Here is a 13,620-nt window from a genome sequence, read left to right as displayed (position 1 = left end):
TTATTACGTATAAATGTGCATAGCATTATTATGGCATTTATTATATTTCTAGCAATATAACATTTCGGATTGTATTATCCAAATGAATAAATTCTTCGAAAAGCACTTAAATAATACTTTACCCAATATTTACTTCTAATTATTCCTTAAGATAATGGTAGATATTCGATTAACCGATTAATATCGCTAAAAACAAAAGTTATAAATGGCATAGAGAGACAAATTTTCAATGAAATAAATAACCATTCCTTCTAAATACAATCTTTTAAATTTTATTTTCTATGCAATGTCGATGTTCTCTTCACGTAAACTAAATAAATTTAAAAAAAAAAAAGAAAAAAAAATTCCCTCCCGAAAAGGAAAATAAACGAAATTCGATTCTTAAATAATAAGATGATGAATAGGATATGTATATGGAAAACGACAGATAGGGAAAATCAAAAGAAGTGATATTTAAAAAGAGAAAACGAAGTTGAAAACAAAAAAAAATTTCCCGTAATAGCTGTATTGATCTAAACTTGTTAGCAATACTGGTGAGATTACAGAAAATGATATTCTCGTCGGACTATGAAAAATAATAGGGGGAAATGAATAACGCATGCTCTCAACTGGGTTGCGCCTGCATTGTGTCTGGGAGTCGGGGTAGAAGCTTTTCGATGAGAGTTGGACCAGCGAAAGTTATTCCGTTTGGAGACACTAATGTGACCAGTGCTAACAAATTCCAAAAGATGAAAGACGATTTAAAAAGGAAGACGAGCGTGCAAACGGAAGTAGCTGAGAAATGCCAAAAAATTAGAAAGTGACGTTAAGAATCGCCGACGTTCTACACTTCATGGCCTTGGTATAATAAATTATAATTGAATTTAATATTAACATTTAATACATAACTCAAGGATTTATTTTCATAGATTTAAAAATTTTTTGTACGCCTCGCTATAGAAAATTCTATAATTTTATATATGTATATATGAGTTATATTGGAGACGCTACATTATACACTATTTTATACTTTGTGTCCAATACTACGATACTACGATATAGCAATTTATAATGTACTAAAGAAAATTGCATAGTTCTTTATTATTACTTTATACTATATTTTATCTATTCTTTTACATTTATTATATTATATTTTATTTTATCTGTAATTTGTCTTTGACGTATTATCGCATAATATTAAAGAGAGAGGAAAATATAATTAGAGTTATCTGAATTAGGATATTTCTGTTATACATTTATATGTCGTATTATAATAATCGTATATATGGCCAACTGTTGCGTAGCTCTATCCTGTTTCGTAACCCCCGATGAAAATATCCTTTGAGAAATCCACGATACTAGCTAATTTGCTGGTTTGACACTAGTTCAATCGTTCCTCTGCCGATTAGTTAATCAATTGGAACAGAGATACATGATTTAATTCATTGACGAAGAGAACAGAAAAATGAAAAATAGAAGAAAAATAGAAAGGTCCCTTAACGTTCTCAACGAATCGTATGGATCTTTGATTAAACATTTCAGTTGTTGTGGTTTCAATTATTAAACGGATATTTCGTAACGTTTGCACGATACGAAAAAGTTCGTGCAATATTGAAAAAGTTTCAAGGAGATTCTGACATTTTTTCTATGTAAAGTTAAAATAAAATTCTGAATGTTGGTCCAAATTTTTCCATAAATAATTAGAACATTTGGAAAGACTTTGACTTTATATCGAAAGATTTATCGAACATTTTGAAAGACTTTGAAGTATTTTTAATAAAGATAAAACACTAAAGTTATCAAAATCTTTTAATAGAGTTTTTTTAAGCATGCTCTGTCAACGTTTAGATCGTGTAATTGGAATAATTACCAATTATTCGAAAAGAGTAATTTAAAAGTGTTCGACCATTTAAATATGTCCTATTAATATTATCATCATTAATATTATCCTTTAAATGACGCGCCTCATGTCGAAATACGATCTATATGAAGCTTATTATTTATTATTTATTCTTAGGAAAATTTATAAACCAGATCGATCGAAATAATAATAACAAATGATATTCATCTGTACATGTAAATATGTACTTATTTATAATTTTTCTTCCTAGACGACTGTGTTAACGGTGTCTCACAAGATCGCGCCGATGGGAGAAACTATTAAAAGTTTTCATAAAACTAAAATACGGAATTAACACGAAATAAAAATGTCTGAAGAGCACTGAAAGTATCTTTCCTTGACTACCGTGAGCGTGCTTGATTGATCCACATGGTAAAGAATAATGATGTTTTATTTTTAATGAAACCAATTTTCAAGGAAAGAAATGAAATTAAGTAAGAACTTAATATTTCGTTTAATGTCCAGGACGTAACGAGATGACCGGAATGCTCACATTGTTTGAACACATATGTAATATAAGCAAGAACGAGCATGGATTCCTAGCAATGCCGTAAGTAATTTTCATTTCTTTCCTTTAACAATAACGAGTAATAAAAATAGCGATGAAATTTAAAATTCTGCTATAAATTTTTCATCATATTATAATATTACAATATTATAATTTCATTGCTGTGGAAGCAATGACTGTAAATATTGGTTTTCCGCAAATCCATCCCATATTCCCGTTATATCATGTTGCACAAAATCAGAAAACCGACTCCTTTTGCAATTAATCAGAATAGTTACAAAAGTAAATTTCATTCGATCAATCGTGATATAATATTATATGCTAAAATTTATCTTGAATACCATTCTGCAAAATTATTATTAAACGATAACTTGCTTAATTACAATTATCAATAGAAAGAGATAGAATTATGTTCGCTATCCTGTCGTAAAATCATTACATTTTATTTTTGTTTAATCAACCCAGAGATAAATTTATATAATATTTTCTCTTATACGTACGTACATCAATTCAATTTTCTTTATTCTTTTCAGACGGGACCAGGATTAAGCAAAAGTAAATATTCAATTATATCTAAAATTACGTCCAAATCATTACGTTTGATCGTTTAACGACGCGAATGTATCTATATAAGTGAATTTACATTTGTATTTTCATCTTCTTTTTCTATTTATCTTTATACTCGTGAATGCGTGAATCAGATTAATTAACCCTATACACACACACACACACACATGTAGAGATACACATACAGAACATGTGTTGATATGTTTTAACTATTACGAATGTTTAAACGGAAAACCTCTCTATATGTAGGATGTATTTAGGGTTAATAGATGTATATATATGTATAAGTATATAAGTGTGTATATGTGTGTATAATCATAAAAATACATATATACATGTGTGTGTGTACGTATTAATATTGATGTATAACTATAATTTGCCTTTGTATTCATCTGTATACATGTAGATATTTAGAAAAAGGTAAAATTAACCCCCTTACTTCGGCGCCCTCTCAGACGTTCGGAGCTTCGATTGATTTATTCATATTTGATTTAGACGAATTTGCAAACGTTGCAACTCTTTTGCAAAAAAAATCAATATTTTGTTTCTTATAATTTTCTCGATAGTACGATAAGTTTTGAAGAAATTCGATTACGCCAGTTTCATTGATATCTTGTGTTACTTGTAAGAATTTCCGTTTTTCTGATGGGGATCTCTGTGGGGACGTCTGGGTGCGAAGGGATAAAGAAAGATTAAAAAATAAATTAAAATAAAAAGAAAAGAAAGAAAAATTAGAATTGAAAAAGAAAAAAAAAGAAATTAATACCAAAAAGGAGAAAACGCAAAAGATTAAAAAAGAAATTAGAATCGAAAAAAAGATTAAAATTCAAAAAAAGGAAAAAAGGTGGAAAAAGAATTAGAATAATCAAAAAAGGAAAATCAGAAAAAAGGATTAAAATGGAGAAAAGAATTCAAGGAAAAAAAAATGAAGAAGAAAAAAAAGAAAAATATTACAAACAAATGCGTATTGGTAAATTGTACGGATATATTTCATATTTATATCGAGTGATATCTGTGTCTAATTTCTGTGAGTCGTTGTAATAGCGATGTCGCAAATGTAAACTCAACTTTTAACCGAATATTTGCTATTTCTTTAATTATTCACAATATTTGAATATTTTTAATCGGCTGTACGATTTGATTTTAATTTCATTAGCTTGATTAAAAAACTTGATTGAGAATGCGAATTAACGGAATATTTCAGGTTAATTCTCTAAGCAGTACGAGGCACAAAAATATAGAATCGAGTAAATTTGTTAGAAATTCGACTAAAAATTCGAGTAAAATTTATTAAATCATATATCGAAATATACTTATTACTATTATATTGTTTAATCAGATATAGTTGATTAGGTGTAAGATAATTTTTATATGATATAACAATCAAATTAGTAATGTTAATCATTCGTTAAACGTGATACATTTAATTACATCATTGTAATAAATAGAGTTAATTTTTATAAAAGAGTGATATTAATTATCGACATTACTGATTAAGATATTAAGTCAGGGAAAAAAGTTTCTTTTTATTTTCCTATTTTGCATTTTAATGCAAAAGCGGTTACGATTTACGATTGTTTAGAGTATAGATCATAATTAATAGTTTGAACGGACGGCAACGGTTGAATCTCCCCTTCCATAGGTCATGATCAATTTCACCCAGAATTGTGCTTCATGGATCCTTTCAAGAATGCTTCAGTTCCGTTCCGTTCCGTTTTAGTAACGATTCGCAAATAAAAATATGATCCATTAAATGTTTCATTAATTAATCATGCGGCACACAAACATTGGATTTTTATTCTTCTTCAATGATTTATGTCTGTTTTGTGTACAGTTGGTTCCTTGACAGCATCATTTGCATCACTTACATGATACCATCTATATTGGAAACGTTTGATACAGCTTTGTGCAACGTCCATTGATAACGGATTGGTCAATAAATGTCAGAAATTTCTTTAAGAGCCGGAGTGGCATCATTATCTCTCTTGTAATAAAATATTCAAATGTATCTTCTTCGTTCTTCGATTCGACCTTGCTCGAAATACTTGATGGAAGCTCGCCTTTCGATAATCGCGCGGCACTATTGCCAAATTAATTGTTTAACATTAACAAAATTATATCGGATGTCATTCATTAGCCGGTAGAATGCTAGGAAACATTTGAATAAGGAATGTGACGCAAAAGGGTAGAAGAACTAGGTTTCAACAATTATTGTCAGTTATAATCTTACATAACTGGGATGGTTGCTTTTGTACTGATTTCTACTGTTAATTTTATTATTGTTTTTTCTCGCGACTATTATTTATGTATATAATTTAAGATTAGAAACTAGTGCGATTTAATGTTAATATTAAATAAATCTGCCGACAAGTTGAAAGATATGGAAGATAAGTGTAACTCCGGGGAATCGCACGGTGCAAAAACCAAAGAACCGGACTTTCTTTTAACAAGCAACACTTACAAATCTATTAAAGAAGGTTAGTTAATTTTTATATTATTACACATTACTTCACATATTTATAACCTCTATTAATTTCTTCTTATTATAAAAGGAAAAGTTGCTACTGAGAATTTGGGATAATTCTGAAGAATAAGAAAGTCTTCCTGATATCTGTTATTATATTTTGTTACAGACAGTTATTAAACAAGGAAGAAAAAGAAGCTATAGGCGAAGCGTATATACGCACCGAAAGAATAAAAAAATGATGATGCTGTGACAGATGAATATCTAGAAAGTAGAGCGTCTTTTGTAGGATCAAGTCTTTCTGTAACAATTAGAGTATCTAAGCCTCCAAAAATTATCGGTATTTTTCCTTCGAATTTATTTCCATTTTAAACTATTCATTAACTTTTGTAAATCAAATATACCTACGTTACATATTAGATGTTGCCGACGGTTTGACAAACTTGGTTCTTCAAAAACGACTAGTCTACCCTATGCAGGATTTATATGTCATTCTATAATCCTTCTGTAAACACCGTCCGTAAGTCTATTGAAAATGTTTAAGATCAACCGCTTGTACGGCAATGGCGTAATATATATTCGCAATTGAATTATTTCAGGATTTACGAAGAGATACGACAAGACTTGCCACAGCCAAAGGTGCATCAATCGCTTGTGTAGATGCCTCTCACAAGAGAAAGAATGGTCATTTTGGTCAATCAAGGACCAATGGGCCAGATTTTCTTTCACCAAACACTCTCCTATGTATTAAAGAAAGTTAGTTTTTATTTCACATCGTATGCTTTACATATCTATAACCTTTATTAATTTCTTTTTATTATAGAAGTAAAAGTTACTTCTGTGAGAGAATTACAAAGCTTCCTAATTTCTGTTATTATATTTTGTTACAGACAGTTCTTGATCGAAAAGAAAAAGAGTTTATACGCGAAGCGCGTGGCGTACCGGAAGTGTAAAGAAATTGTGAGGCTGCGACAGATGAATGTCCAGAAAGTTGATCGTCTTTTGTAGGACCAAGTCTTTCTGTAACAATTGGAGCACTTAAGCTTGCAAAAATTATCGGTATGTTTCTTTCGAATTTATTTGTATTTTAAACTATGCATTAAATTTTGGAAATCTAATATACCTATGTTACTTGTTAGGTTTTGCCGGAGGTTTGACAAACTTGCTTTTTCAAAAGTGACGAACACAATCAACCACTTGTATGGCAATGGTGTAATGTATATTCGCAATTGAATTATTTCAGGATTTACAAAGAGAAACGGCAAGACTTGCCAAAGATGCATCAACTCCTGTAGTGATATCGATGCTTCTCAGAAAGGTACGAATGATAACATTGATATAATATTGAATAAAGAACCAGGGGAACAATTATTAGAAATGTTCCAACTATTAGAGAAAGATGTATAAAAGCTATAAAAGCAACTCTACTTTCTAGATATTAATTATTTCAGATTCTCCATTTTTTTTTATTCCTCTGGCACATCACGCGTTTCGCATATAGCTTCTTTTCTTCTACGCATAATAACTCCGCTAGTGAGCATATATAATGACAAAATGAAATAGATGATAACCTTGAATTGTATACACGAGGAATAGTCCCGCGTAGACACAGTAATAACCGTAAGAGTAGAGTAGTCGGTGGAAAAGCAACGATGTCAGATACGCATAATTGTAATTTAAAAAAATGGGTGAAACCTAATTGTCATTCCATTTTATATGTTCCTACCTTATTTAGGTCGAGTTAATTCGGGAAAAATGTTTCTTCGTATTCCTATATTGGCTGATGACATTATTCCGGGTCCATAACTTTAGTAATGTCCAACAATCAATTTGGTAATCAAACGTCGCGCGTTTGAAAGTTGAGTTTTTGTGGAATATTTTTCGAGAGGTTTTTTCGAATTCGTGTATTTGTTTAAAAGTTATCACGCCTTATAAGTGAGATAGAACAAAGAAGATGTATTTTGAAATTTTATTACGAGGAAAAGAATAATGCCACTCCAACTCTTGAAAAAATTTAGAATCGATGCGTTATAAATGGACATCGCACATGGTTATATCAAACGTTTCCAATATGGAAGATATGATGTAGTGGTGGAAGACATAGACTAGGAACCAACCATCGGTCACAAAACAGTTCTACATCATTTGAAGAATGCTGGATGTAAAAAGATATCCAATGTTCATGTTCCATATGATCAAATAGTGAAGCGTTTAATGGATTTCTGTCTGCGAATCGTTATTAGGACCTAACGAAACCGATGCACTCTTGAAACGGGCCATTATGTGCGATAATCTATGAAAAGGATCATGATCCATGGAAGGAGAATCAACCGTTGTCGCGCCGTTCAAACTATTGATCATAATCTCTTCTCTAAACAATCGGAAAATGATTTGCTTTTGCATTGAAATACGAAGAAACCTTTTCCTCTAACTTAATATCTTGATTAGTAATGTCATTGGTTGATATCATTCCTTTATGGAAATTAACTCGAATTATTTCAGTAATATAGTCAAAGGTATTTATCTTGCTTAACAATGTGAATGAATGACATTACTGATAGGATCATTATATTACATATAGATTATACACGTATATCATACACGTAATTAATTATATCTAATTAAATGTTATAATAATAATAAATATATTTCAATATACGATTTATCGATATTCTGTGTAGCAAAACTGACTAGAGAATTAACCTGAGGTATCAGGTTAATTCGAGCTTTTAATCAAGATTTTTGAGTCAATGAAATTAAGATCAAATTCTGTGGCAGATTGAAAATATTCAAATGTCGTAGATAATTGAAGGAATAGCAAATATCGACTAACATTTCAGTTTGCAGTTATAACATCGACATCGCGTAGATTTACGCCCGTTACAGACAGATATCACTCACTCGGAATAAATATGAAATGGATCGTTACAATTTCCCAACGCATGTTTATTTGTTTTTTCCTTCTTTGTCTTTTTTCTCCCTTTAATCTCTTTCTTTTAATTCTTTTTCTGTTTTCCTTTGTTCTGATTTTAATTTTTTTTAATTTTCTTTTCCTCTTTTAGATTTTAATCTTTCTTTTGATTCTAATTTATTTTGTAATCTTTTTCGTTTTTCTCTTTTTGGTAGTAATTTCTTTTTCTTCTTTTTCAATTCTAACTTTTCTTTCTTTTCTTTTTATTTTAATTTATTTTTTAATTTTTCTTTAACCCTTCGCACTCGGATGTTCCCCCAGAACGATCAGAAAACGAGGAATTTTTATAAATAACGATATCAATGTAAATGATATAAACAAATTCCTTCAAAACTTATCGTATTATCGAGAATATTATAAGGAACAAAATATTGATTTTTTTGCAAAAGAATATGTTCTACAACGTTTGCAAAGTTGTCTAAATTAAATACGAGTAAATCATTCGAAACTCCGAACGTCCGAGTGGGCGCCGAATGCAAAGGGTTAATTTAAACTTTTTGCTAAATATTTACATCTGTATTATAGACGTTATGGGTACAGGTCCGTTATAGTTATTCATTAATATTAATACATACAAACATATACAACTACATGTACATATGTATGACCATCCAATGTAGCCAAACTTTATAATGTCGAAACTAAAGGTGCTAATTTTGTTTCTTACGTATCCACTTATATGTGAGTACTTACACGTAATTTAAAAAATGTTTTAAACCAAACTCCTTCAACATGTGAGTAAGGGTCGAAGTGAAACAAAAATAAAATGAAAGAAAAAAACGAATACGAGAAAGTATACGGAAATAGTATGAGAATAAGTGAGATGGATCGTTAACTTCACTTATTTCATTACGTTTTCGTTCTTCCAGTTCATAGAAGAAAAAGAAAGAGCGAAAGAGATACAGCAGAGTATAGAGAAAATCAAAATTAATAGTATTCAATAAATGTTTTCATTAGTATTTGTAGTTAAATATCAGTACGTGGTATATATGGTTAATATATAATAAATAGTAAAATGTCGTGTCAGTGTTGCGTCAGGATTTATTGTAAATTCTCATCTACCTTTTTAGAATAATAATAAATTATTACGCCCACAATTGTTTCAATTAAAATTCTTATAGTTTTTGTATCAATCGGTTTAATACCTACCACTTATACCACGTATTGATAATTCATTATTAATGATGACCATTAATTTATTTAAATTACCGATTAAAAATGTTGAAAAATATTCATCTAATAATTAGAAACTTTAATTAAAATAGAAATAGAACTTTGCTTTTGTCGTGTGATATCGTGTGATACGCACGATCAGGTTTATTTTCTTTTTTGTGAAATGAATGAACGTCTTTTGATTTTTTAATTACCTACCTCCTGCTCTAGAAATATCACATATTTCGTTTGAATCGTAAACGATACAATATCATGAATTCTTTTGATATCAATATTTAACGTGAAACCGTAAAGTACTGATACAAGCGACGATTAATTCCATAAATGCTTGTAGGTGTCGTTATCTGATTGTTTGCGTCTTTGAACTTATGCGTAAAGAAAGCAGTGCTTTTGTATAAAAACAATTTTGCAAATATGGAGAGAAAAGGAATAGAAAGCTTCTTGCGGAAAGGACGATATTTTAAAATCTTGTTTAATCCCTTCGATCATTTCGAGACTATACGAATTTGTAGATATTAGAAGTTTAGTCGTTCAGTAAATCCTCCGACCAACTTAAAACGTCATACGTCGAGTTTGTGATGTATCAGACGATTCGTAGGACACGTAGGATACGAGGTAATTCGCGCTTTATCAATGGTTAAGCTAACTCGAAATGATTTTCCGCGTAACAAAAGAAAAAATCTTTTGCGTTTGATTTCTGAAGAAAGGAAGATAAGGCTACGCCACGCGGAGATGACATATCGTTTGAAAAAAACAAACGAACGAATACGTATCAGGAAATTCTACCGACCTGGTTTGTATTCATTCTCAGTGATATCTGCGTGTGATGTCCGTAAATCTATGTGATGGTGTTACAAGTGTAAACTGAAATTATAGTTGACATTTCCCATTCCTTCAATTCATAACATTTGAATATTTTTAGTGTGCCACAGGATTTCAAATTAATTTCGTTAACTTAAAAATCTTGATTAAAAGTACGAATTAACCTGATACCTCAGGTTAATTCTCCATTCAGTATTAAGACACATAAATATACATTCCAGGCAAATTTATTAAAAGTTCGACTAAAATTTTGTGTAAAATTTATTATATCGAATATTGAAATATATTTATTATTGTATTCTTTAATTGCTAATAGTTAATTGCGTATAACTCAATTTTTAGATAATATAATAATCATATCAGTAATGTCATTCACTCGTTAAACGATATACTTTACTGGCTACATTATCGCAATAATTCGAGTCAATTTCCGTAAAAGATTGATATTAATCAATGACATTACTAATCGAGATGTTAAGTTAGGGGAAAAGGTTTCTTCGTATTTCAATGCAAAAGCAAATCATTTTCCGATTGTTTAGAGAAGAGATTATGATCAATAGTTTGAACGGCGCGACAACGGTTGATTCTCCTTCCATGGATCATGATCCTTTTCATAGATTATCGCACATAATGGCCCGTTTCAAGAGTGCATCGGTTTCGTTAGGTCCTAATAACGATTCGCAGACAGAAATCCATTAAACGCTTCACTATTTGATCATATGGAACATGAACATTGGATATCTTTTTACATCCAGCATTCTTCAAATGATGTAGAACTGTTTTGTGACCGATGGTTGGTTCCTAGTCTATGTCTTCCACCACTACATCATATCTTCCATATCGAAAACGTTTGATGTAGCTATGTACGACGTCCATTGTTAACGCATCGGTCGATAAATATTACAAATATTTTTAATAGCTAGAGCGGCATTATTATCCTCCTTGTAATAAAATTTCAAAATATGTCTACTTTATTCTACCTTATTTATAAGGCATAACTTTTAAACACATAAACACATACAAAGCATGACCTTTCTAAAGATATGAAAACTCTATGAAAACTCTATGAAAATTCAACTTTCGAACGCGCGGTGGATTGTTTGACATTGCTAAAGTTATGGGGCCGATAGAAAACGAAGAAACATTTTTACCTCGATCTAAATATGAAAGTGATACGTAAAATGGAATGACAACTACGTTTCACCGATTTTTGTAAATTACAATTTTACGTATCTGAAATTGTTGCCTTTCTACTGACCTCTACCATTAACTTTATTACTGCGTTTTCGTGTAACTCTTATTTGTCTATACAATTTAAAGTTAAAAATTAGTAATGTTTAATATTAATATTGTCACCAGCCGACGAGTTCGAAGATTTAGAACATAAGTTCAACTACAATCGGATGGTGGAAGAACCAGAGAACCGGACTTTCCTTCATCAAACACTTCCAAATCTTACATTGTAATGTATATCTAGCTTGTGATATAGTATAATATAGTATTGTATATACATATATGTATATATATATGTCTATAATACATTTATTATTTAATCAAAAAAAGAATACAACAGTATCGAAGAAAGAAGATAAAAAATGATGAATTAAACCAAATAATAAATTCGACTTTAAAATCTGTTCATTAAACTTGTTAACAAAGATTTATAACGACATTGATCCATAAATCACGAAGATACGAAAATATAGTTGTTTAGTGATTATAAATACACATATGTTGCCAATATCTTGATCCTTTAACAAGATTATGAAAAATATTTGAACGTACAGTTGAACACTATCGAGTTAGATAACGATCGATTAGACGTTGGATTATCGATGATCACAAAATTTATCAAAAATTATATCACAAACGACGTTAGAATAAAAATTGGATGACAATCGAGAGGAATATTTTCGAACGTTAAATTCGGCATTCATTGGATCCTACATGGGTGTTCGTTTTCAACGAATATGGAATCGAACGGTACTCATGACAGGGCATTTAATTAAAAGGCCGATAGCCAGGATCTCCTCTCATACATATATATATATATATATATATATATATGTATATATATATATATGTATATATATATTATATGTCGTACTATGCGTGTGGACCAATTCGTTACCAAGTGGGTGCAGAATTGATAGCCATCCATTCGGATCAATCTATCAACCTACCTAGCGATTTAGTTCTTCTCGTTTCCTAGGAAATTCGTTTTTATTCGACAAATCTCGGTATGAAATGAAAAAGTAACTCGTGTGAAATGATTCACGATGAAGGAAAATATTGTCAATGGATTATCATCCACGTTACAGATGTAACAGCACTTATACCTATGCATGTACGCATGTACGTATGTACGTACGATATATGTATATATGTATATATATATATATATATATATATATATATATATATATATATATATACATATATAAATATACATATATATACATATAATATATATATACATATATAATATATATATATACATATATATACATATATAAATATATATATATATATATATATATATATATATATATATTTGCATATGCATTTAATGTTTGCGTTTGGAATTTGATGTTTTCTGTGTTTCTCTTTTTACTCATTACATTCTATTGATGTATTCACCGGCAATCACGTGAAAAGTTTTATCGAGAGCTGTCAACAGTATAGCGACAACATGCTGTTCTCTAGACACTCGAGTATGTTCGTAGCATAAAAACAGCGATTCGTTTTGCTTCCCCTTGTTGTGTAAACTGAACTTCCCATTGCAAATAAAGAAAGAGAAAAAGAGAGAGAAAGAGAGAGATAGAGAGAGAGAGAGAAAGAGAGAAAAAGAGAGAGAAAAGAAGATAGGAAATATGTATTTTCAAGCAAAATGAATCTAATATTTTCTCTTTTTCTTTCTTGTTTTTTCTTTTCTTTTTTTAAAAATATTTTATTTATCTTTTTCTTTTTCTCAAAAGAATAAAACAATCATGAACGAATAACTCTCATGTTATTAATAATTAATTGCTGATTTTAAGCGACGACTACTGAGTTCTCTTTTGAATCATCGCCAAAGATGACGGAACAACGAGTAACGATGCATTTAATCGAAGATTTATGGTTGTCGACGTCGAGAAATGATTCTACGAAATCGTCGGGCACGATTCTCCATTTCTGATCTATACATATATAAACGCATATATATGTACGTGAGTATATATATATATACATATATC

At 30.2% G+C, this 13,620-nt stretch overlaps 2 long non-coding RNA genes across 4 annotated transcripts; both read left to right on the top strand.

Annotated features, from left to right (window-relative positions):
- The first annotated feature begins 424 nt into the window (after positions 1 to 424).
- On the top strand, positions 425 to 4,962 carry LOC127071688 (uncharacterized). Its single transcript, XR_007785192.1, has 4 exons — positions 425 to 841; positions 2,091 to 2,251; positions 2,345 to 2,429; positions 2,921 to 4,962. It is a non-coding gene; the product is annotated as an uncharacterized LOC127071688 (long non-coding RNA).
- Positions 4,963 to 5,326: 364 nt separating this feature from the next.
- LOC127071689 (uncharacterized) lies at positions 5,327 to 6,473 on the top strand. 3 transcript variants are annotated; one of them, XR_007785193.1, is made up of 4 exons: positions 5,328 to 5,431; positions 5,588 to 5,938; positions 6,018 to 6,174; positions 6,309 to 6,473. It is a non-coding gene; the product is annotated as an uncharacterized LOC127071689 (long non-coding RNA). The 3 variants fall into 3 exon arrangements; XR_007785194.1 differs by having other exon boundaries at positions 5,328 to 5,758; positions 5,839 to 5,938; XR_007785195.1 differs by having other exon boundaries at positions 5,327 to 5,938.
- Positions 6,474 to 13,620: the final 7,147 nt, after the last annotated feature.

The sequence above is a fragment of the Vespula vulgaris genome, chromosome 22, assembly GCF_905475345.1.
Source record: "Vespula vulgaris chromosome 22, iyVesVulg1.1, whole genome shotgun sequence".
NCBI classification, from domain to species: Eukaryota; Metazoa; Arthropoda; class Insecta; order Hymenoptera; family Vespidae; genus Vespula; species Vespula vulgaris.
The sequence above is the reverse complement of the archived record's forward strand: the minus strand, read 5'-3'. Positions and strand labels throughout refer to the sequence as shown.